We start from the raw sequence: 25668 nt of genomic DNA on the forward strand, positions 1-25668 counted from the left end.
AAAAAGTTTGTAAGTTATCATTAATAAATATGGGATTGCTCTTGCTTGTAGTTTTTCTTCTGTCATTCTGGAACTGAGACTAAACATGTATGAGGTTTTCTCAGCCTTCTCTGCTTGCTAATTCCTAGATAGTTTTCTGAATAGTTCTTTATCTATCTTTTGTGTGTGTGTGTGGGGGGGGGGGGGTGCTGGGGATTTGAATCCAGGGCCTTGTGCTTGCAAGGCAAACACTCTACCAACTGAGCTATATCCCCAGTCCTCTTTATCTATCTTCCAATCCATGAATCCTCTCTTTTTCTGGCTCTGATATGCTGTTAATACAATGCATTGAGTTTAAATTTTAGTAACTGAAATTTTCAATTTTAGAAATTTAATCAGGCTCTTTTTCAAATTACTTTTCTACTTTTTATAGTTTTCTATCCCTGCAGATATTTTCAAGCATGCCATTTAAAAAATATAGTAAGTGTAGTTTTATATTCTGTATCTGATAATTCTAATATCTGAAGTTTTATTAGGTTGCTCTCAGTTGTCCTATCTTTATGCAGGTTTTTGCCCATGGTGCTTTGTTTCCTTGTCTATCTTATTGCCCTTGAAAACTTATTTGGAGAGTCTTGGAGACTTAGAATGAAGATATTTTCTTTTTGTAAGAATTTGCATTTGTTTTTGCTAAGGAATCTAAGATCATTTATCCAAAATCATAACTTTAAGTTCCCTTTCAAATAAGGTGATGAGATCCTGGTCAGCAAATCCCCAGGAGGGCCAGCCTGTAGCTAAAGATTTTTTTTTAGAACAGAGGTTTTTCCCTTCTTCTTTTCTTTTCCCTTTCTCTCCAGTCCTTCTTAGTGTCTAAGCAATCTTTGCTGAAGTCCTGGGGTGCGGTGGGGGACAGGCAGGACATGTTTCACTATAGTTCCAGTTTGGGGTCTAACAATGTGCAGAGATTTTTCTATTAGACACTTCATCTTCGGTAAACCTTGATTTCTAAACCCCTTGCCTTCAGTGTGTCAGAATCGAAGTTTATATTTGCTTCCTTGCAAATGTCCTGAAAGCAAAATTGGCTCAGGTATTTGATGTTTTGCTTATCAGAGAGATAAACACTAGATTTTTTTTTAAACTTTACTCAGAATTTGGCTAACAGTTCCCCATTATATTGTCAGCTCATCACTTTTGGTGATTACATTTTAATGTCTACATTTTCAGTTTTTAGTAAAGGGGATGACTTCAATTACTGGGGGTGGGGTGGGGGGATGAAATTTCCAACCAGGAGATATTTGGTAATTTCTAGAGGCATTTTTGATTGTTAGATCAGGAAATGCGAGCATCTAGTGGGTAGACATATAGGTCAGCTCTCCAAAGAATTATCTAGACCCAAACATTAGTACAGCCAAAGTCTAAGTAACCTAGACTCCCATTACTGAAAATAGAAGCCCAAGAAGATAGCTTACAATTTCAAAATTTGGAGGTACTAACAAATTGTCCTACTTTCACAAATTTTATTTTATACTAATGAATTTATATCGAATTTCATGTTCCAACTGCAGAAAATTTCCTAAATCACTTTTTTTTTTTCTCTTCACGAGCATTACTATGTAGTATGTTTTTTCCTGGTACTTGTTGGCAGGGGCAGAACTAGGGTGAGGTGAGCAAAGTGCTGGCCTCAGGCACAAAGCTACAATAAACAAAATGCCAAAAATTTTTTAAACATATTTTTAGTTGTAGATGGACACAATACCTTTATTTTATTTGTTTTATGTGGTGCTGAGGATTGAACCCAGTGCCTTGTGTGTGAGGCAAGCACTCCACTACTGAGCTACAGCCCCCATTCCAAATACCAAAATTTTCAGTAAGAAAGAATCAGTGATAGTGCTTTGCCATGTTGGAACCTGAGACAAAAGGAAAGGAAAAATTAGTAATACCGACTATTTAAAATTTTAATGTTTTGTTCATCATAGTTTATCTGCATTAATTTTCATTGTTTACAATTATGCTTTAAAATATTTACTGTAATTGCTGGGTTCTTTTTTTTTTTGGAACCCTTTTAAATGTGCAGAGAGGGAGTATATTGCTCTCCTTGTCACAGTCTTGGCCCTGCTTGTGGTGAGCTTTTCTGACTAGGGATGACACAGGGATTTTATTTCTAGGGCAGGACAGGTGTTTGGCTTGCAGTTTTAATATAAGAGTAGAGGAAGGTTTGAAAGACAATGATATTCATATTTTTAATTGTGTCTAATTATACTTACAGTAAAAATTCTTATTTGGGGATCCAAGAAGTTTTAGTCAGCATTGTGTCACTATGATCAAAATACCTGACAAGAAGTACTTAGTAGAGAAAAAGTTTATTTGATGCTCAGGGTTTCAGAAGTCTTTGAATCTATAGACGGTCAGTCTGTGCTCCAGTTCCAAGGTGAGACAGCATATCTTGCGGGGAAGGACCCAGCAGAGAGAAGCAACTCCTCTCATGGTAGAGTTAAGAAGCAGAGTTGAGGGTGGTAAAGGGCAACAGGGAAGTTATACCCTTTTGGGGTATACTCCTAATGACCCACCTCCTCCAGCCATGTCCCATCTTTCTGTAGTTACCACCCAGTCAATCCATTCAAAATAGGATGAGCCAAATAGGTCACAGTTCTCATAATCTAATAATTTTACCTCTGGATATTCCTGCATTGACAGGAAATTCTGAGAGATATTTGTATCCAAACCATAGCACAAGTTAAAGTAGTAACCGGAGCCCATAGGTGTACCAGTCATAGCAATAAAAAACTGAGTTGGTGATTGCAGTTTAAGAGAGCAGTCACAGAGGAAGCAGCAATTGACGTCTTTAGGGAGGAGGCATAGCTGCCAGGTTTAAAGCCAGTTATTTGGCTTACGGTTATAATTTCTATTGAGGGAGACTAAAAGATCATTTAACATTGTACAAGATCATTTAACATTGTACTTCCTGAGGGGAAAAAAGGTAACGAGAACTCATTCATTCTGAATGGGATACATAAGAGGCAAGGAAACCTCAGAAACTTTATGGTAGGCCTGTTATCACATGAGAGAGATGAGGCTCAGAAAACAACATGGAATCCAACTGATCAGCATTTATCATCTCATTTCCCATGCTTCCCAACCTCAGCATTGTGACCGACTAAATGGTAAGAGCCCCAGTGTGCAATTGAAGTAGTTTAGGTATTTCTTACCTCAGTCAAAATGAACTCATTCAAAGATAGGGCAGATCCTGCAGGTGGAGCTGCGGACATTGGTGGACACTCTATAAGGGACTGGGAAAACTCAGGCAGAAGAAAGGAAGTGAGAGCTAATATTAGAAAGTGTTTTGAAGCATTCATTTCTAAACTGTTAAAGTGAAAATCCATTTTCTTCTATTAAACCTGTGATATGTATGTCATCATAAACACTTTTGTACTTGCACAATAAAAGAGTGACTGTCTTCCTTGTTGGTGTTCCCAGGCTTTTTATTCCTGAATCTCTCAATTCTAATTGTATCAATTAGAAATGTAACAATTTTATTGTATTTTCCAGAGGGCCAAAAAATGTCTGCTTTGTGTGTGTTTCTAAATTCTTTTGAAAGGAAAAATTCTTCTTCATCTTGGCATGCACATTTCTAGAACATGTTCTTGTTTTAGATTTTAGCACAACTCTACTAAAACCATAAAAGGTCACTTTTGAGTTAAGTGTCAAGAGTCATGTTAAAACTACCTCTATCTATTTGCATTATAGAGGAAACACTGAAGGATTCAAAACAATTTTAGTGCTGGAATGTCAGAAAATTTAATAGATTCTGGCAATCAAGATTTCATAACAGCCCCTTGAGCCTATTTGGTTAAACATAAGAATGATGGGCTTTGTAAGTAGCATTTGTAGGATGAGATACAGACCTTGAAATACAAAGGAAAAAAATAGAATTCAGAAATATCTTTATGGAGGATAGGCCTCAGTAATCTAAAAGATCTTACCATTTTTAAAAAACAGGTTATATACTCATGAGTCATATTTCTCCTTGTTCCAAGAGGGTAACCAACAATGATGATCCTTCATTTTCTTTTTCGTGACACATTTACCCCCAATCCCCAAACAACATTGTATATTTATAAAACAAGTGACCACTTTAATATATAATTTTGGAATGGTATCAGTGACAATTTAAAAACATTCAGAATAAACTGATCTCTTAGAAATTTATTAAGTTAACTGACATTGCTTAGAGCATTTATAGTCATGCATAGCCTAGAAACCTAGAAAATGAATTTTTTTATTTTATTTTTTGAGATGAGGGTCTTATCTTCTTGCCCAGGCTAGCCTTGAACCTGTGATTCTCCCATCTCAGTCTCTGAAGTAGCTGAGATTACAGGCATGCACCATCACATTTGGCTCCAGATCTGCTTTTTAAATTACACACAGGTAGGCCTATTAAAAAAACTTATGGGCTAATTCTCATAGATCTACTGGGGATTCTGTACTACTGGCCTGCCTGTAAGGAAGTTGCCTTACTTTTTCTCTATCTTTTTATTTCATTTTTTTTAAAAACAGATTTATCTTATGCATATCAACACTTTTTTAGAGGTTTCAGGTCGTCATGTTGCATGCTGATTGTTTAAATTTCCTCCCTTAATTTCTTATAGGAGATTCTGTTAGGAATTCTGTTTCTATTTTAATTTTTCTTTTAAGTTATTTTTAAAGAACAAACATTAAAAATTTTCCCTACCATATTTATTTTCATACTTTTAGTTCATTTCCCCCTTCTCTTTGGTATTTTTATTTATTTATTCTTTTATAATGGCTGCAGTTATACCACAGATATGACCAAAGAGTATCTCTTTCACAGATCAACAAATATAAGGACTTATTCCTTCATTTTCTTTCTATTGGGTCGCTCAATTTCAGGATGGCATTCTAAAATCCCTTGCTCTAGGAATACATGACTTAACTTTCCTTAACATATGTTTTGCTCTGCAGATGTCATATTCAGCCTTTTGGAAAAGATATTGCTTCCTGAAATTGCATACCATCCAACTCCTATAGGTGTCTGTTTTAAAATCTGTGTTTTCTGAAACAGACAGTTATTGGCTTTTGGATGAACAGTGAAAACAGAACCAAGAGTTTGGAGAATTCCACTTGGGAGATGATCTTCCATATAAGATGCCTCGCTTCATCTTGCTGATGATCAAAATGGTGGTGAAGCCCCCTTAAAAATACTCAGAGGAGGTAGGTCAACAGAAAAGTTTTTATGTCAGTGTTGGTATAACTTTTATACCAGTTGGATCCTATTATTTCCCAGATGATCCATTTCTCAGCCTTGTGGATCCATAGGAGAATCCTTCGGTGTAAGGTCCTCAGCTTTTATTTTTTTTTCATTATTGGAATGAAGAATGTATTTATGGACACTAAGAAAAATGCAAGTCTTCTTTTTATTAGGGCATTTTAATTGTTCAGAATCATGGGTTTCATTGTGGCATAGTAGTATATGCCTATAACATACTTTGATCATATCTATCCCCCCATTACTCTCCCTTTATCCCTCTTATTTCCCTTCCCCCGGTCTCTTTAATAGTCTCCCTGGAAATGGAAATTTTTTAATGAGGAAATTTTATTTTAATCTTTTATTGTTCCTTTTTAATTATACATACCATTAGGATTCATTTTTACATAATTAAAAAAGCATGAAGGGGCTGGGGTTGTAGCTCAGTGGTAGAGTGCTTGCCTAGCATGTATGAAGCCCTGGGTTCTATTCTCAGCACCACATATAAATAAATAAAATAAAGTTCATTGACAACTAAAAAAAAAGAAAAAAAAAAAGAAAAAACATCATGGAATATAATTTGCTCAAGTTCAGTTCTCAGTATTTTCCTTTTCCTTCCTCTCCTCCCTCTCTCCATCCCCTTCCCATCCCCTACTCTACTGGTCTTTATACTATTTTATTTATTTATTTTTGGTTAATGTCTTGTGGATACACATGATGGTAAGATTCATTGTGGTATATTCATATATGTATACAGGAAACTGAGGTTAGATTCATTCGACTGTTCTTCCCTTATCCCATCCCTTCTCCCTTCCCCTCAGATATGGAAATCTTGATTCTAGGAATTACATCATTTTAAAATATGGAAAATGGGATTTGTTTTCACTAATTTATTTCACTACTATATTATCTTCTTTTAATGTTAAACTAAGGAAGTCTTTATTTTATTATTTCTTTGTCTATCTTATTTGAAATTCTTCATTCAGGTTGTTAAGCAAATAATATTTTATCTCAAGAAAGATCTTAGTATAAAATAAGGAGACTCATTATAGTAGGAAAAATACAAGACATTGTATTAGAAGACCTGAATTGGCATCCTTGCAATATTACTTATTAGCCAACTGACCTTGGATAAAATCAGGTAATCTTTACTTAGCTTTAGCTTTTTTTGTCTGTGTAATGGGCATGATAAAATTATCTCACAGAGTTAACTGTGAAACTTAAGTAAGATAGTGTTTTAAGGGTGCTTTAATAATTATAAAGGTTACATTATTATAAGTGATGCCCTGTTATTTAACTTGTATAATTGGTAAGTTGTTTGCTCAAGGTATGTTTTGAGAAGGCAGTAAAGACACAATACTTAGAGTCAGATTGTCCATTTTTGTCTTATTAGAAGTGTGACCTAGGGCTGGGGTTGTGGCGCAGTGGTAGAGCAGTTGCCTAGCATGTGTGAGGCACTGGGTTCAATCCTCAGCACCATATTAAAAAAAAAAAAAAAAATAGAGATGTGACCTAAACTCTCTTAGCCTCACCTCCCTCTTCTGTAAAATGAGAATGAGAATGTGTACCTCTTCAGGTGATTGTGATTAGTTTGCTAATCCATGGGAAGCACTTGCAGTAGTGTCCAGCACATTCAACAGATGTCACCTATCATCACCACCCATAATCACTATTTTTATTCTTGGATTAAAAAGGAAACCCTTTTCTCAACTTCAAATTCATATTTATCATTTATCAAGTGGTTTCCTGGCTATGAAGGTAATTAATTTAATTTTTCCTTAACGGTGAATGTTTATATAAATGCAATGACATAGCTTTCTTCACTTAAAGCTCATTTATGGAATACTTGTTTCAAAAATTAGATAATCTTGATAAATTGTACGCATACAGAATTTTGGTAAATTTCATTGTGTTTTGGATACCATAAAGAAATTTAGAAAATAACTCCTGAAAACAGATCCTTTGAATAATAAATGACATTATTTTATTCACTCTTAAGATACATTTTCACAGTTTAAAAAAGAAACCTGGCTATATTCTCATTAATAATGTGTGAGAATCAATTAATCTATTTTAAAAGATTCACCAAAATGATCAAGGCAGCAGCCTTGAAGGATTAGTTGAAACATGATAATGGATTTAATAAAGTAATTTCCTCAGGTAAATGCTTAATGTAAAGTCTGACTAAAACAAAGACTAGAGTTTTAAAAACATATGAATAATTAGAAGACTCTGCTTTCTTTTATATACTGATAAACTTAGCAAGATCCAAGGCACTGTAACAATTGAGATTAATTTTTAATAATCAGGGCAAAATGCTTTTTCTTTGTCAAATGCAAACCATGTCTTAACGCCAGTTCTAGTTTAAGCACGATTGCTTTCACATTTGTGTTAATGCTTTGGTGAAGTGCACAATGTGAAGTGAATTAAATAACTGATGATTGCTATATAATCCAACACTGATTCCAGCCATTAAAATGTTGCAGTTTTGGTTCAACTACAAGAGTCTGAAGCTCTGGTTTCTGTGACAACTCAAGGTCGGGTGACCTGGATATGTCTTGCCAAGCTGTTCCTGTGGAATAAATAGGCTGTTGGCAAACAGGATGGCTCAGCATTCTCTCTCAAGATTTCAAGTTCACAAAGTATGAGACAGCTGGGCAAGGGTCAAAGGTGAAAGGTAATAAGCCATTCTGGGCCTGTTCTTTTGTGGAGCCTTTGGCTGTCTTTCAGACCGAGGTCTTGGAAATAGTTCATACAAAGGCCTTCTGCCAACAGACTACTGAGAATTGGCTCAGGCAGAGTTCTGTTACAAAATCCTCTTCTTCTCTTTCTCTCTGTGTTGGTGTCTGAAACTTATAAAAATGCAAAGATTTTTTATATAAAAACTAAGGATATAAACGAAAGAATCAAATAAATTTATGTATATACAATGAATTTAGAACAACTTTTCTTTTTAGGGACAGAGGTCCCAAAATTAAATTTGTTATAATAAATTCTTGCAAAATTGATTGCAAAATACATTTTTAGAAAAAAGAATAAGAATGTTAAAATAACAAGATTAAAAATTGGCAAAGTTTTGGGTCCAGTGTTAGCTTTCTAAAGAAGCAACATGTCCCTGTTCTATCTAAGTCACCAGAGATAATCTTTAAACAGTCTCCTGAGATATTTTCATTAAGGAACTTATTTACTAGGGTATGTTATGGTATTGCCTGTTAAGATTTGCTGTAAATTATGGAAAAAAAGGTAAAATTAGGCTCCTTCAGGATTTCTTTCTTTTTTGAGTGGGGGCAGTTCTGGCATTAGACCCAGGTGTACTTACCGTTGAGCCACATCCCCGGCCCTTTTTATTTTTATATTGAGATAGGGGCTTGCTAAGTTGCTTAGGGCCTCTGTAAGTTGCTGAGGCTGACTTTGAACTTGCAATCCTCCTGCTTCAGCCTCCGGAGTTGCTGGGATTACAGGCATGTGTCACTGCATTGGGTTTATTCAAGATTTCTTATCTTCCTTTAGACTTACTGCTGTTATTTTTGCTCAGAGTAGGAATTCATTTCAGGAATAGAAGAAACAAAGTAGATGCTATATTTGCCTTCTTTACATTAAAGCTTGGTTTGAGTCCTCTTTAGTTACTCTACTGCTGTATTCATCAGCTTACTAGTTTGTTTTCTCTTTTTTATGGGTATACCATTACAATTATAACTTCTGTTTTGGCCAAATTTGGTATAGTCTCATCCCTGGATTTGTAATATGTTGTTAATAAAGATGTAGGGTACAAGAAATTCTTAAAAAAAGGTGAGGTGAGGGATGATGAAAAGATGGAAAAAGAATCATTCCCAAACACAAAGTGGAAATCATTAGCCCTTTAACTGTAAATACACTTCTTTGGAATGGTAGCAATTACCAAGAAAGCACCCAGCTAAATAGAAACATAAAAATATTCATTAGGAAATTTTGTTTACTTCCTAGAAGTAGAACCAAGGCATGCAATTTGGATCATAACCAGTGAGATCTTGGCTTTCATTATTTTGTCTGTACTAAGGAGGGTAGGCATGGGAAGGATGGGACTTTCCAATGTGCTTCATTAAGTCTGATTTCTGTCTTCCTCCTAGAACAATCAAACAAACTCATTTTGTATTTCAAACAAAATTTTCTGAGAATATCTTAATTCACAGGTGGTCTTTATTTACTTTCTCCAGTAAACCCTAAAAGAGAAAAATTCCTTGAAATCTGGGCAGTGATTTGCCTTAATTTCTTTTTCTTGAATTTCTTGATATCATGAACACTGCTGCAATATGAGCTATTATACCTATTGGCAAAATAGGGTTCGTCTCTGTTTGTTATTTCATTAAACAGGTTAAGTTCCATGCCTTTGTTTACTGACTTCCAGCTAGACTATGTTGGACAATTAGAAGATGGTGAATTTTTGAATAATGTATTTAGAACATTTGGGCAGATATTTACTTCTTCAATCTAAAAGTTCATATACAATAACTTGAAAAATATTTCAAATGCTTGATTTTATAATTTTCATTCTTCTTTAATCAAAGAAATGTGAAAAACACAGTTTTTTCCCCTTTGAGATATGTAGAAGCTTTACTTTATATTGCTACAGAAGTGGAGTACTATGTTATTCTGGTGTTTCAACTATGACCACCACCTACCCTTTGCTCATATGAGCCATTTTCTTTGCTTTGGGCAGGAGATGATAATTTATTTGAATTCATTAGAATTCTCATCACATCTAGTGCTATTCTTGAAAATTTCCTTGAAATTTATAGACTGAGAATCTGGTTCTTGATTAAGTACTTTCTAATCCAGGTTAGGGCACTCTTCATTCAGTATAACCAGTATATTTCTTATTGAATGAATAAGGGGAATGTTAATCCAATAAAATCAATATAACAAATTTCTTCTGTTTGAATCTTATCAAAATTTCAATAATTCGTTTACTTTCACAGAACTTTTCTTTGGATAATTGAGTACTATCAGTAAGTGAAAACAGGACTGTGGAGTTCTCAGTATTTTCATGGGATTTGGCATTCTTTAGAAAGAGGCAAAGATAGACATGTTCATGAACAGAAAAGTGGAGAGTAACCAAACAACTCTATTTCCAAGATTAAAAGGTTCAAAAGTAAGCAATTCTGCTTGACTATTAAAAGCTAAAATATTTAACAATTCTTAGTTTTGAGCATGTGGAAACTATAATACTATGTATATGTGTAGTTCCCAGTTTTTAATAGGTAGACTACATTTTCTATCTAATTTTTATGATTTATATGATGTTTACCAGGTTATATATATATGTATACAGATGACAATTATATATATAATTGTACACAGATGACAATTAATAATAGTGAAGGTGAATTTCTTTCTTTAAAAACCTACAATACTCAACATTGAGGATCTAGATAGAGTAATGCTCAATTTGTCTTTCCATAAATAGGATTTTTAAAAAACTTTAGTAGGAGAAATTTCAGTTTGTACTGAGTCATCATAGATGAGTAATATTCCAGAAATTCTTCCTCTTAGTTTAGATTTAAGTGTTATTTTGTCTAATTTTTCAAACACAGCATATTATGTTTTAAGTGTTATGTTGAACAAAATGTGTAGTAACAGTTGTTGCAAAGTCCCCTCCTATAAAACATCACACATTCTTGGCAATCAGGAAATGGATATTGTATATGCACTGCACAGTTGGATATTTTGCTTAGTTAAAGACTAAGAAGTACTGGGCAATAGCAACAGACATGAGATTTTTAATATGTATTCCAAATAGATAGCATTGTTTTTGAGGTGTTCCCCTAAAGGACCTGTTTTAGTCAGCTTTTTCACTGCTGGGACTTAAAGACACAGCTGGAACAATTTTGAGGAGGAAAAATTGATTTGAGGGCTCATATTTTCAGAGGTCTTAGTCCATAGAAGCCTACCTCCATTCCTGGGGGCTCAAAGTAAGGCAGAATATACGGTGGAAGAATGTGATAGAGGGAAGCAGCTCACATGATGATTAGGAAGCAGAGAGAGAGGTCTCTACTTTCCAGATACAAATATATATACCCCAAGGCCATACCCTAAGTCCCACCTCCTCCAGATACACCCTACCACTTCAATTACCACTCAATTAATCCCTATCATAGGATAAATTCACTGATTGGTTAAGTCTTTTATAACCCAATAATTTCTCCTCTGAATCTTATTGCATTGTCTTACACGTGAGCTCTTGGGGGATACCTCACATCCAAACTCTTATAGGATCTTTAATAGAATATATATATATATATGTGTATATATACATATATATACAATTTATTGCCAAAGTGTACAGTGTGTGCAGTGCATAAATAGAAATTAAGGGACTTCTTAGCATCAGGAAGGTGTGGGTAGTTTTTTGAGTTATCTTTATTACCTTCCATGTATGAGTATTAAGGTGGATATATAGTTCATATTTTCTATTCGGATGATGAACAGAATGGAGTCACATCATACATTTCTTTAAATATATATATTATATCATATATTATGATATATATTATATATAACCAAAAAGAAAGAAATTAAAATATTCTATTCAATGAATGTGTGCTCTAGAATGAATGTGAGATGTAAATCTGGGATTGCTATCAGTCTCAATTCCTTTTGTGTCGTGGACTGAGTGTGTTTCTAGTGCTTAAAGATATGTGTGGCTTTTTAAAATATAATATGAAATGTAAGCCAATTAATTCATCTGGTTCTCAAATCAAAGAAACAAACATAACTGTCTATGAAAGTATATCCTTCTTTAGCATACCATTGCCTCAAGATTTTTTTGACCATATGCAAATATTTCTTATGTACTGATCTTAATTTTTATTTTTACTTTTATTTTTTGGAGTCAAACCTAGGGTCTCATACAGGGTAGGCAAGCTCTTTACCACTGAGCTACATCATCAGCCCCAAAGTGCTGCCTTTATTTTAGATCTTAATCCCTGGAAAGGGATTAAGGGTCATTTATATGTAGTGATATTTTTTGTTTAATTAAACATTTTAATAGTCTGGCAGACTATGTTAATCTATTTTAAATCTATACCAGTAGATTTCAACACCAGCTTGTACCATAATGACATTTCAGATATATATTTTAGGGAGTTGGAAGAAGCATAATCCTGAGGGTAAAACCATCAGCTTTGAAATTAGTCCACTTCAGTTTCTTACTGCTATCACCCTCTATTCGTGTTCAATATTCCTGTTTCTTTATACTGTCCAAAGTACTTTCAAAATGCATGTCATTTAATACTGTCTATCATATAATTGTTACTCATTAAATATTTGAAGAGTGAATAAACTATTTCACATACACATAATTCTTCTCATTCTAAAGATAAACAAGTGGATGAAGACAAATACAATGTCTTAGAGCTAGAAAATTTGGGTTCATATTCCATTTTTGAAGTTACATGATCTTTGAAAAATCCCTTAGTTTCTTAAGACTCTGCTTTCTCATAAGTAAAACGGGATCTTATTCTCTGAAGGGTTATTGAAAGGATTGAATGAAATCATCAATGTGAAAATGCTTTGAAACCGTAAGGGTTCTTTCAAGTATAAAACTGGGATCATAGTATTCCAATACACTATCCATTTTTCAAGGCCATCAGATTAAGAACATTGGGAAAGAGTGGTTCAGTGCTGCTGGTGCTGTGTCCACACAGCCTCGGGTTTGGAAATACTAGGTTTACTTGCCACTAGGTCTGTATCACATTGCTAATATTTATCATAAAAGCGGTTTTAAGAAAACTCGTTCTCATGAGCCCTGTTATGGTTTAGATGTGAGGTGTCCACCAAAAGCTCATGTGTGAGACAATGCAAGATGTTTTAGAGGTGAAATGATTGGATTATGAGATTCTTAACCCAATCAATGAATTAATTACTTGACAGGAATTAACTGATTGGTAACTGTACACAGGTAGAATGTGGCTGGAGGAAACAGGTTCCTTTGTGGTGTGCCTTTGGGGTTTATGTTTTGTCCTTCTTGAGCAGAGCTCTCTCTGCTTCCTGGTGTCGTGTTCCCAGCTGCTTTCTTCTGCCACACACTTCTACCATGATGTTCTGCCTCACCTCAAGCCCAGAGGAATGGAACCAGCTGTCTGTGAACTGAGACCTCTGAAACTGTGAGCCCCAAAATAAACTTTTCTTCCTTAAAATTGTTCTTATCAGATCTTTTTGGTCACAGCAGTGAAAAAGCTGACTAAAACAAGCTCAAATCTCAAAGGTCATTTTATGCCTGTAATATATTGTGGAAGTCCTTTGAATAATAATTAAAAAATAACATATTATAAATGTTTCCGCCCCTCCCCACCCACTGAAACTCCCTCAAGTTTTTAATCTATGAGTTCACTCACAGCCTCATTCTTCCTGTTTTACCTTGGGTTTTCCCCCAAAATATGGAATAAAAGACTTGGTAAGATGGGTTTGCTTATTTTACTCATCTCTTCTGAAAAGAATAATATAAATGAACTTGATTAGTCATGACATTTAAATTTTATGGCTTGAGTGTATGGCTGATAAGTTCCTGATTATTATTGCCAGTAACATTCTAAATCTGTAAGAAAATACTTATTCCATATTTTTCAAATTTGTTTCACTTTCTGATGAGATCTTGGAGAATATTCTGCAATTACATAGTTAATTTTTTGCTCTCAAATATCTAATATTAATGTACATTGAAATAATGGGATTTGCACTATGAAATCTAAAACAAGCAAATGAACATACAAAGATTAAATCAACACCAGAGAAAGTGTGAAAATGGAAGTATTTAATAAAACAAATTTTGGTTAGAATCATAAAGCACTAAAAGGAATCACAGATGTATTTTTTACTTGGTTGTAGTTTTCTGTCAGGTAAGGTATTATCAACTGGAAAAAGCTGCTCATTTCTCTGAACTAAGCTCTGATTTCTCTGAAATCAGATTTTGTATTCCCAAACTCCACTCTGCAAAACCAGCACAAACATACTTTGGTAGCTGTACAGCACTTTAAAGAATCAGCAAGAAGGTGTCAAGCAGTAACTTATTCTAGTTTAGAACCTACCAGGCCTTTTTAAAAACTTGTGGACTTTTAGTAAAAGAATAAGACAGAATAAATATACTTTGTAAAAAAACTTATGAAACAATAGTGTAAATTGATTAAAGAGATTGCATTTGATCAGTGAGAGGTTTAGGAAAATATCTCCATCATATTCTTCTATTAACAAACTACATTATGGTTTGTATTAACTGTGTGATTGAATGGATCTATTATTGACTAGCAGTGTAATAATTCCAAATCAAATAGTGAGATCTCTTTTGATAGTGTAAAAGACTCAGATATTTTTGTCCCAGTCTAAAGGTCTTAGAGGTGTACTCCAAATTTAATACTTAGTATTGCTATTATGCATTTAAAGTATCTTACTTCACTGTTGTATGGTGAAAAGATAAAGATTCAGAACATTTGGGCCAGGATTTGGCTTTTCTCCTTACTAGTTTTGTGTCCTTGAATGAGTTACTTACATTCTCATGCTCTTAGTGTCCTCATTTGTGAAGTATGACTAATAGTATTTACTCCTATAACTCAAAGGGTATGGCTTAAAAAAAAAATTTATGTGGAGACCCTTTACAAATTATAAAGTAGTGTTAAATATGCCACCTAAAATACTTCATTTTGAATGGTTAGTGATAATAAAGAAAAAATGATAAATGTAAATTGTTTATTATATTTCTCTTAACATTAATATGAGAGGTACCAACCAAAATCTTTATTAGGTATAGCCAGAATACTCCAGAAAGGTCAACTGCTTTGTCTATCATCAGTAGAGGATTAGAGTAAAACTTAACATTGGACATAGATTTCAAGTCTTGTGTATTCTTTTATTTCAAATTTCAGCATTACAATCTTGTTATCTTACTTTTTAACTTGTTTACTCCTTGTGAAAATACTCTTTATGTGTGTTCGTGTGTAGTATGTATACATGTAATGCCTGTGTACCTTTTGTCAGTGAAAAAATACTGTAATAGGCATAATAAGAAGTCTTTTTGAGGAGAAAAAAATTTTTTTAATCATACATTTACATAGGGTAATGATGTTTGATACATTTTGTTATTTTTTTCCTTCCCCCCCACCCCTCCCACACCTCTTTTCCCTCTATAGGGTCCCTCCTTCCTCCATTCTTGTCCCCCTCCCACCCCCCATTATGTGTCATCATCTGCTTATCAGAGAGATCATTCGTCCTTTGGTTTTTTTGAGATTGGCTTATCTCACTTAGCATGATATTCTCCAGTTTCATCCATTTGCCTGCAAATGCCATAATTTTATCATTATTTATAGCTGAGTAATATTCCATTGTATATATTTACCACTGTTTCTTTATCCAATCATCAATTGAAGGATATCTAAGTTGGTTCCACAATCTGGCTATTGTGAATTGAGCAGCTATGAACATTGATGTGGCTTTATCTCTGTAGTATGCTAATTTTAAGTCCTTTGGGTATAGGCCAAGGAGTGGGATAGCTGGGTCAAATGGTGGGTTCATTCCAAGTCTTCTAAGGAATCTCCACACTGCTTTCCAGAGTGGCTGCACTAATTTGCAGCCCCACCAGCAATGTATGAATGTACCTTTTTCCTCACATCCTTGCCAACACCTATTGTTGCTTGTATTCTTGATAATTGCCAAACTATTTTATTCATAGTTTTTGTGCAGTTATTTGTGCCAGGAATAAGTTAATTACCTTTTCTCCAATACTGTATTTGACCCCATTAAGTATGAAAACTTGGCCACCAGCTTGTTGGATCCATGATTATTAATTTCTGTTCATATTATATATCTTTTTAATACATCCTTAAGTTTTCATTGGTGATATATATAATATATATTGGAGATATACATGTATTATATATATATTGAGATACACCCTGTTTTCGGTTCATTATCTTAAATTTAACCTCAGATTAAAGATGTTAAAAATGGTCAACAAAAGAAATAAAAGTGGCATATTTCTTGTATGCATAGCTGCTTGTTGATGAAGGCCTTTTGGCATTATCTTTATCCAATCACCTGTTTACTGAGGTCCAATTCATGTCTAGCAGACAGGAGAGATTTTCTAAAGATAAAGGAAACAATCACTATTTGTTGTTAATATCATCCTTTGGTTAGCATATATTTATTATCTACTCTAAGCAATACCCTATGCTAGATGTTAAAGATAAAATGAGAGTAAAAAGAAATATGGCTCTTGTCATAATCTAATGGGGGAGATAGGTATTAATCAAATAATTTCAGAATTCAGTGTAAAACTAAAACAGCCAAGTAGTAAGGAAAGGTGTGTGGTCTTATTAGAACACAAAATTTAAGAGAACTAGAAAAAGGAGTATGTATATCTTTGAAAGGTAAAAAAACAGAAAACTACCCTTTGTAATCAATAATAACATTATTACATATATGTTATATATCAGAGTTTTACTGGTGACAGTTTTGATAAAGTTGTGGGTGAGAATAATTTTCCATTGGTTTAGGAACTTAAACACTTGATATAGTTAAAAAAATCATTTCAAATAGATTAAATAATTAATGGTAAATATAAAAAAACTAGACCATTAGAGAACACGCCCCACAGTTTTATATGTTTAAAATCAGTGGAATAAATCCATATGCAAACTTACTATCTCTTTACACATGTCTTTTTCTTATAATAGTAAGTCTTTACCTTTAAAAGAAAGAAAATATGACTTTGGAAACTGGTCAAAATAAAATTCTTTCTCTAAGATATTAATAAATGGAAGCATTAAAATTATTTTTCATTGATTTTTATTTTTGTTAAAATTATAGATATATAAAGGGCACCCACTAGTTTCCCTTTAAACTTGTCAGTTTTACTTTGTTACATGAACCATTCATAACAGTTTTTTGAATTGCATAGATTATAAGAAATGAAGAAAGTCTTTTTTTTTTTTTTTTTGGTACCAGGGATTGAATCCAGGGGTGCTTAACCACTGAGCCACATCCCCAGTCCTTTTTATTTTTTGTTTTGGGACACTCATTAGGTTGCCGTTAGGGCCTCACTAAGTTGCTAAGGCTGGATTCAAACCTTTGATACTTCTGCCTCAGCCTCCTGAGTTGGTGGCATTACAGGTGTGAGCCACCATGCCCTGCCAAGAAATGAAAAAAAAAAATCTCAAAACAATAATTGTTAGTGTTGTGACATAACCATATTTCCCTTTTCTTTATTTTTCATAAGCAAAACCCAAATCTAACCTTAAAGTTCTTTAAAATTAAGTAGTTGGCATTTTTGATTCTAATTATTCTGTTGCATATTATATCTGCCTTCCAGAGTATTTAATTCATACATCAGTAAGAATTACTTCAACTAAAATGTTTATATTAAGTGGAATCAAAATGATATTTTAGCCAGGCATGGTGGTGCATGCCTGTAGTCCCAGCAGCTTGGGAGGCTGAGACAGGAAAATTGTGAGGTCAAAGCCAGTCTCAGCAATTTATGGAGGTCTTAAGCAACTCAGCAAGATCCTGTCTTTAAATGAAATATGTAAAAAAAGGGTTGGGGATATGGTATAGTGGTTAAGCACCTCTGGGTTTAATCCCTGCACCCCTCCCCCCCAAAAAAGGATATTTTAAATACTTTTTAAAATTTTTATTGATTGCTGAAAGGCAAGTAAATTACAAATAATGCCAAAGCTTATACACATTCAGCTTTTTCTAGGTTTACAGGGGAAGCTCATCAGACTTTATGATGGCACCTCTCACATTATCACTTGTAGATCATCCTAAATTAATTTCATTTTTAAATGGGTTCAGGAGGTAAAAATCCTTTATGCATTTTAAACTGGAGGAGGAAAAATGTATGTCATTGAGTTATGTATTTTTTAATTTTTTTCAAATTCAACTTGATTGGTAATTTATTTTTGTATGGAAAACACGTATTTTAAAAATTTAAATAGGATTTTGAAGGCATTGTGCTATAATTTGTTTATATTTCAGTGTTTTTATTAAGGCTATTCTAAGTCTTGATACTTGGTATGTAACTTTTTTTCCTTTAGAAAATTTTGGAAATTTAAAAATGATATTCTGAAATTTTATAACTAACTAGCAACTAGGATAGTGTAGCTCTCCTTTTGGCTTAGGTGTTTTCAATTGAGATCTGTCAAATAGTAATAATTTATTGCATGTTTAGTATTTGGTATGGAATATTCAGTGCTGGGTGTTACTAGAAATACTAGCTGAAAATATAGGTTGGGAATTCCTTGTATAGAATGCTTGGACCAAGAAGTGTTTGGGATTTTTGTTTTTTTTTTTAATTTTGGAATATTTATATATACCTAATGAAATACCTTGAGGATAGGACCCAAGTCTAAACCTGAAATTCATTTGTGTTTTTATTTATATTTTATGCAGATAGTCTGAAAGCAATTTCATACATTTTTAGAGTGTCTAATTTTACTAACCTCTCACATGAGGTCAGGTGTGGAATTTTCCACTTGTGGCATCTTGTGTGTACTAAAAGTTTTGGATTTGGGAGTATTTTGGATTTTGGATTTTCACATTATGGAAGCTTAACTTACATGTTTAATGTCTGTTTTTTCTCTTTCCCCTTTCAATCATTGGGCTTAAAACAAGTATTCCTTTAAGTAGCCCGGCATTTAACGTCCAATCTTATATGACTTTGAGTATATCCTATCCATCAACTCCTAATAGTGGTCTCCATTAGGTTTCCATGAGGGTCAACTCTTGTATTTAGGAAGCATAAAATGTTTTTCCACCTCTTGAGTAAAGGATATTCTGTTTCTTGTACTTTCTAAACTGAATTTCCTTCTATACTCAAAATACTTTCCTTCTGTACTGATGTTCAGGAAGAATACTGCATTTGTTAGCATTCTCCAGAGAAACAGTACCAATAGGATCTGTCTGTCCATCTATATGTCATTTACCTATGCATCTATGTACTTACCTATTTATCCATGAAGAGATTTATTCTGAGGAATTGACTGAGAAGTTCCATGATCTGCAACATGAACTAGAAAAGTTGGTCGTGTAATTCTACTCCTAGTCAGAAGGCTTGAAAAACATAGGTGCTAAAGGTATAAATCCCAGTCAAATTGTACAAGACTCATATCCTAAGGGGTCAAACAGACAGGGAGGAAGCAAATGTGACAAATTCCCTTTTCCCGATTGTTCTATTCAGGCCCTCAGTGGATTGAATGATGCTCAAACACTGGGGAGGACCATGTACTTTGCTGAGTCTACTGATTCAAGTGTTTATCTCACCCAGCCACACCCTCAGGACACACTTAGAAACAATGTTTAATCTGAGCCCCCTGTGGCCCACTCAAGGTGACACAGAAAATTACCCATCATACTAAGTTAAATTCTGTGTATTCTTTATGAAAGGTGATAAAGGTAAGGAATGTCCCAATAATTTTTCCATAAGTTAAAAAGTAACAATTATTTGTCATTTCCTGCCATTACCACCATTCAAAATAACCCTAAAGTCTCCCCATTTTGTAACAGTCATGCAGGTCAGTCAGAAAAGATCATAAATAATTGGTCTTCTCTCTGATCTGGATATTTCTGTCATATACTGGGTGATGTAACTAAAAGTTATGTGGTTGAATAGCACACAGGGACCCAATTGGTCTGCATTCTTTGGCTGCATGGTAATTTGTACGGAACACTGAATGGACTGAGCTATCTGGCTAGTGTTATAATTGGGAACAGTTGAGTTTGTCTTTCTTATCAAGATCTTCAATATTTTCTAAAATACATAAATATACATCAGAGCTATGTATAAGTTTTGGATTTTTGTGAGTCAAAAACATTCATGTGAACAAATATTCAATTTATATAATCAACTTTCTATTGAGGGTCTGGGGATATTCACAAGAAAATAGCTTTAGGATTTTATTTTATTTATTTTATTTTTATTTATTTATTTTAGCTTTAGGATTTTAAATGTTGATGATAAGACCTATTTAAAGTCACAGGTACCTAGTAAAAAAAAAAAAAACCTCTCTCTTTGAAAAGTAAGCTTCTTTGAGAGCCATGGATCATTTACTGATTGATCATATGATTTAATCTCTTCTTTCTTTTCCTGTCTTGTCTGTGGACATCTAGAGGGCTCAGTAGTAAGGGAATTTGGGTTTCTAGTGTGAAGATTTGATCCGAAGGAATGATTATTATAAATAAATTATTAAGCATGTATTTGAAGGAAGAAATGAAACTTGATTGAAAGTTCTGAACTTAAATTGTCAGTGAAATCAGAGACTCTCTAGTTTAGCCTATACATACAAGGAAATTTAAATAAATAGAACACAAGAAAATTAATATAAACTGGTACTAGAAAGTTAATAAAAACCTCTCTGACTTGTCCAGTGCTATTTTCAGTGTTTTTTTTGGGGGTAGGAGGGGGGATGGGGATTGAACCCAGGACCTTGTGCATGCTAGGCAAGTGCTCTACCACTGAGCTATACCTCCAACCCTCTACTTTCAATATTTTAATATACATTTAATTGTTTTGACTTATCTGTAAGATAGACTTGTGGTTGTCTCCTGCTCTGCCAATATGATATCTTCTAGCCACATGTAGCTATTTGTATTGAGATTAATTAAAATAAACAATCTGGTTTCTTAGGAGCACTAGCTACACTGCTAGTGTTCAATACCCGACAGAGCTAGAGGCTACTGTAATGGACAGTGCAGATACTGAACATTTTTATCATTGTAGAAAGTTGTGATATATACCATTTTTTGCAATTTTTAAAACTTCATATAGGTTTCATCATACTGTACATATTCTGGAGCTTGTTTGTTTCACTCTACATTATGTTTGTGAGATTTATTTACAATGGCATGTATACTATCCTTTCCTTATACACTGTAATTTATTTATTAATTGATTTGTGGAATTTGGTTTATTTCCAGTTATTAAGTGTTAAAATAATGCTGTAATTTTAATGCATTTTATGCTTGTTCTTGTACCAAATATGTGAAAATTTATTTGGGTATGTGCTTGTTGGTTATGATCATTATCAACCTTGCAGGATATGGCCAAATCATTCCCAAAGTAGCAATGCCAACTTAATTAACTGAAGCAAATGTTTCAGTTAGCAGTCATATATTTCCTTCCTTTTATACTTTCTAGTACTTAATATTATTAGACTGTAGTGTAAAATATTATTTTGTTTGAATTTGAATTTTACTATATTTAGTGAGAATGAGCAGAGCAACCTTTCATGTGTTTATTGGACATTTGAATTTCCTTTTCTGTGAATTGGCTACTCACATTGAGTGTTTTTTTTTTTTTTTTTTCTTGTTTGTTTTAAATTGTCTTTTATTTTGTGAAATGGTTTATTTTTTCCCTTTGATTTTCTTCATTTCATTTTTTGGATAACCTAACTTTTTGGATAACTTAACTTTTCCTCAATGGTTTGTATTATCAACTTTCTCATATACCAAATTGCCATACATACATCGGTGTGTTTTTGGATTCTGTATTCTGCATGGCTGATTTGTTCATTTTTGCCCATATTGTATCACCTAAATTATCAAAGTTCATAATGAGATGATCGCTATTAGGGTAAGTCTTCCCACATTGTTCATCTTCTTCAAAACTTTCCTGTTTGTAGTTTATTCTTTTAATGTGAATGAAAAGAACATTTTGTTAAGTTCTGTTAACCATCATGGGATTTCTTTTAGAATTGAATTTGTAATTTGGTGAGAATAGGCATTTTTATTTTTATTTTTTTCTTCTTTCTACATTTTTTATTGGGTTCATTATAGTTGTATGTAATGATGGGATTTATTTAGGTATGTGCTTGTTACATATTTGTACATGCACACAGTATAATAATATAATTTGGCCAGTATCACTCCCCAGCACTTCCCCCTCCCTCCCCTTCTTGTACTGATCTTCCTTTGATTTTCATAAGATTCCATCACCCCAACTTTCTTTTCCTTCTTCCTCTCTGGATTCCATATATGAGAGAAAATATATGACCCTCTACCTGAGTTTGGCTTATTTTGCTTAACACAATGGTCTCCAGTTTCATCCATTTTCCTTCAAATGACATACTTTCATTTTTCTTTATGTCTGAATAAAACTCCATTGTATATATGCCACATTTTTGAGAAATTCATTAATCCATTGATAGTTGAGAATATACATTTTTATGAAACAGTCTTCTCATTCACTTATGTTTTGTTTTAGTCAGCTTTTTCACTGCTGTGACTAAAAGGACCCAACCAGCACAATTGTAGAGGAGGAAAAGTTTATTTGAGGGCTCACAGTTTCAGAGGTCTTAGTCCATAGAAGGCCCGCTCCATTCCTTGAGGCTGAACATCATGGCAGGGTATGTGGCTGAGGAAAGCAGCTCACATGGTGATCAGAAAGCAGAAAGAGACTCCACTCCCCAGATGCAAATATATACCCAAAGCCACACCTTCATTCCCACCTCCTCCAGCCATACTCTAGCAGTTCAGTTACCACTCAGTTAATCCCTATCAGGAGATTAAATAACTAATTGGGTTAAGATTCTCACACCCAATTATTTCTTCTCTGAAACTTCTTGTATTTTTTCACATGTGAGCTTTCTGGGGACACCAAATCTAAATCATAACAAGTTTCTATTTATGCCGGTTGGTTAATTTTTATAATTTCTTCCATATTGGTGTTACTCAGATTTTGTGAAACATATTCTTAAGTATATTATGATTTTGTGTCTATTTTGTGAATGAAATCCTTTATTGCATTTCTACTTGGATGTTGCTTATGAATAATAAAGCTACATTTGGTACTGGGGATTGAACCCAGAGGCACTTTATTACTAAACTACATCTCCAGCCCTTTTTTTATTTTTTATTTTGAGACAAGGTCTCACTAAGTTGCTTAGGACCTCACTAAGTAGCTGAGGCTGAGCTTGAACTTGCAGTCCTTTTGATTTAGCTTCCTGAGTTGCTGGGATTATAGGTGAGTGCTACCATGCCTGGCTTTGCATATCATTCTTATATACAATAATATTGTTAAGTTGTCTTATTCATTTTGATGACTTGTAGATTATTCTGGATCTTCTATATAATCATATCTGTAAAAAATGACATTTTTTTCAATCCTTATAATACTTTTTGAAATTGGTTAGGATTTCCTGCAGTGGGCTGAATAGAAGCAATAATAACAAACATTCTTACCTTGTTTCTGACTTTAAAAAGAATGCTTGATGGCCATGGTGCACACCTGTAATCCCAGCAGCTTGGGAGGCTGAGTTAGGAGGATCGTGAGATCAAAACCAGCCTCAGCAAAGGGAGATCTCTAAATAAAATACAAAATAGGGCTAGGGATGTGGCTCAGTGGTTGAGTCCCCTGAGTTCAATTCTTGGTTAAAAAAAAAAAAGAATGCTTTAAAGTTTTACTATTAAATATCAGATTAAGGAAATTTTCTTATATTCTTAATTTGCTATGAGGTTCTTTATAATAGATGATATATGGATGTTGAATTATTTTCCTGTATCTGTGAAAAGATCTTATGGTTTTTCTCCCTTAATATGTTATTGTGGTAAATTACATTAGTAAATCTTATTTTATTTTATTTTTAACTGGTACATAAAAACATTAAAGTTGTACCTACTAGTAGGGTACCATGTAATACATGTATACATTGTGAATACGTTAGTTTTTTTTTTTTTTAATTGGGCTTTGTGCATGCTAGGCAGGTGCTCTTCCACTGAGTCATTTCCATAACCACATTAGATTTTTAATCTATCATTGAGTTCCTGGGAGAAACCTTACTTGATCATGATGTGGTTAAATGGATACATGTAAGTATGTGCAAATATATAGAAAGGTAGATGATATAGACACATACTTTGTCTCTTTAAATTTGCTCATATTTTATGTAGAATTTTTCTTTTCGTCTATGTTGGTAAATAAGACTGGCCTATAGTTTTATATGGTCTTTGGTCATTTTGAACATTAAGATTATACTAGTCTTATAAAATGAGTTGAAATGAATAGTTTTGCCAATTTTCTATTTTCTGTAATGTCTTACTTAAAAATAGGGGTTATTTATTTTTTAGGAGGTCAATGCCTAGTGTGGACAAAACAGGAGTTATCTGTTTCTTTGAGTAGGCAATTTAGACCCCAAAGTTATCTTCAGGTTTTGCTCTTTCACAGGACGCTTTCCTACCCAGAGCTTTGGCAGTGAACCATCTTCCTTCCTGCTCTCCTGAACTGGTGAGCAGAGATATTGTTGTTTGTAACCTCCTACCCCTTTATGGAATAAGCCTCTTATTAGCTTACACACTTGCAATGATGGTTTGAGTTCTCTCTGTTTCTGGAGCTTGGGTACTTTAAAGCTACATATGAGTTTTTTTCTGTCTGCATTTTATCCAGCATTTCTGTGTATTTGGAGCAGGAGCAATTTGCTTTGTCATGTTACCAGAAGTAGATCAACTGTATTTACTTCTGTTACCCATTTGTCATTTCTTTTCTGTAATTAATTAGCTGAAGGAAGACACATGCAAATCACATATATTAAATAATTTTATAAAATGCATCTTAAAGCAAAAATTATGACTTTTCCACCAAACCTTTCCCCTTTTTTTTCACTTGAACAGATTATTGATAACCTGTTCTAATTATTTTAAGGTGTTTTCCAGAATATTCTCTTCTTTTTCTCCTGTCTTGCTTCTATTCTTTTGTCTCCAAATCAAAGGAAAATTTATGCAAGGAACTTAGGTCAGCCCATCTTAGTGCTTCTTTGTTTGTTTGTTTCTTTTTATCCTTCTCTTGTGGTGGTGGAGATTGAACTGAGGCCCTACAAACTCAGGACCCTATGCATGCTAGGCTAGCTACCACTGAACTACATTCTTAGCTCTTTACTGCTTATTAAAAGGGCAATAAATTAAGTCACAAGGCATTTAGACAACATTATAGAGAATGTACGTTTTTAAAAATAAAATAGAAAAAATTACCTAAGTATAATTTGTGGATACTAGTACAGATTCTTAGTTCAGGGTATTTTTGAATCTTCGAAGATACTTTATTCAATTACATTTATTCCTGTTTCATTTTATGTCTTTGTTCATTTGCACCCTCCTCTAACTTGTCTTCTCCCCTGATGCTTTCTTTTATACTTATCCTTTATTTATAGTGTAGGTATTTCATTAAGACTTCACCTGATATTGGCATACCACTTACAGGAACTTTTGTATTTAATAAGTTTCAACTGGATCTTTTTCTCTCTGAATTTTTGTATTGTATTGATATGCAATAAAATAGCTTGGAAGTGTACAAGTCTTAGTTAAATCTTCAGATTTCTTTGAGAGGTCTGCAGCTTTCAGGAAAATTCTCCTTTAGAGATGCAACTTGGAACTTTCAACAGAGGCAACAATTTTGCAAAACTGGGAGAAAATTGTTGCAA

The 25668-nt window shown here is 33.7% G+C and overlaps 1 long non-coding RNA gene across 22 annotated transcripts in view; it reads left to right on the forward strand.

Moving 5' to 3' along the window:
• Positions 1-25668, forward strand: part of LOC306664896 — a 147440-nt gene that overhangs the window by 34389 nt on the left and 87383 nt on the right. For 7 of the 22 annotated variants that reach the window (XR_013764832.1, XR_013764835.1, XR_013764837.1 and 4 more), the window contains one exon: positions 24420-24479. The exons of 6 other annotated variants lie outside the window; for them this stretch is intronic. This is a non-coding gene — a long non-coding RNA (uncharacterized lncRNA). Of the gene's footprint in view, positions 1-4956; positions 5206-24419; positions 24480-25668 lie in introns of all 22 variants that reach the window. 9 more of the 22 variants (XR_013764824.1, XR_013764825.1, XR_013764826.1 and 6 more) reach the window with 3 other exon arrangements.

Source organism: Sciurus vulgaris, assembly GCF_902686455.1.
Source record: "Sciurus vulgaris genome assembly, chromosome: 6".
Classification (NCBI taxonomy): domain Eukaryota; kingdom Metazoa; phylum Chordata; class Mammalia; order Rodentia; family Sciuridae; genus Sciurus; species Sciurus vulgaris.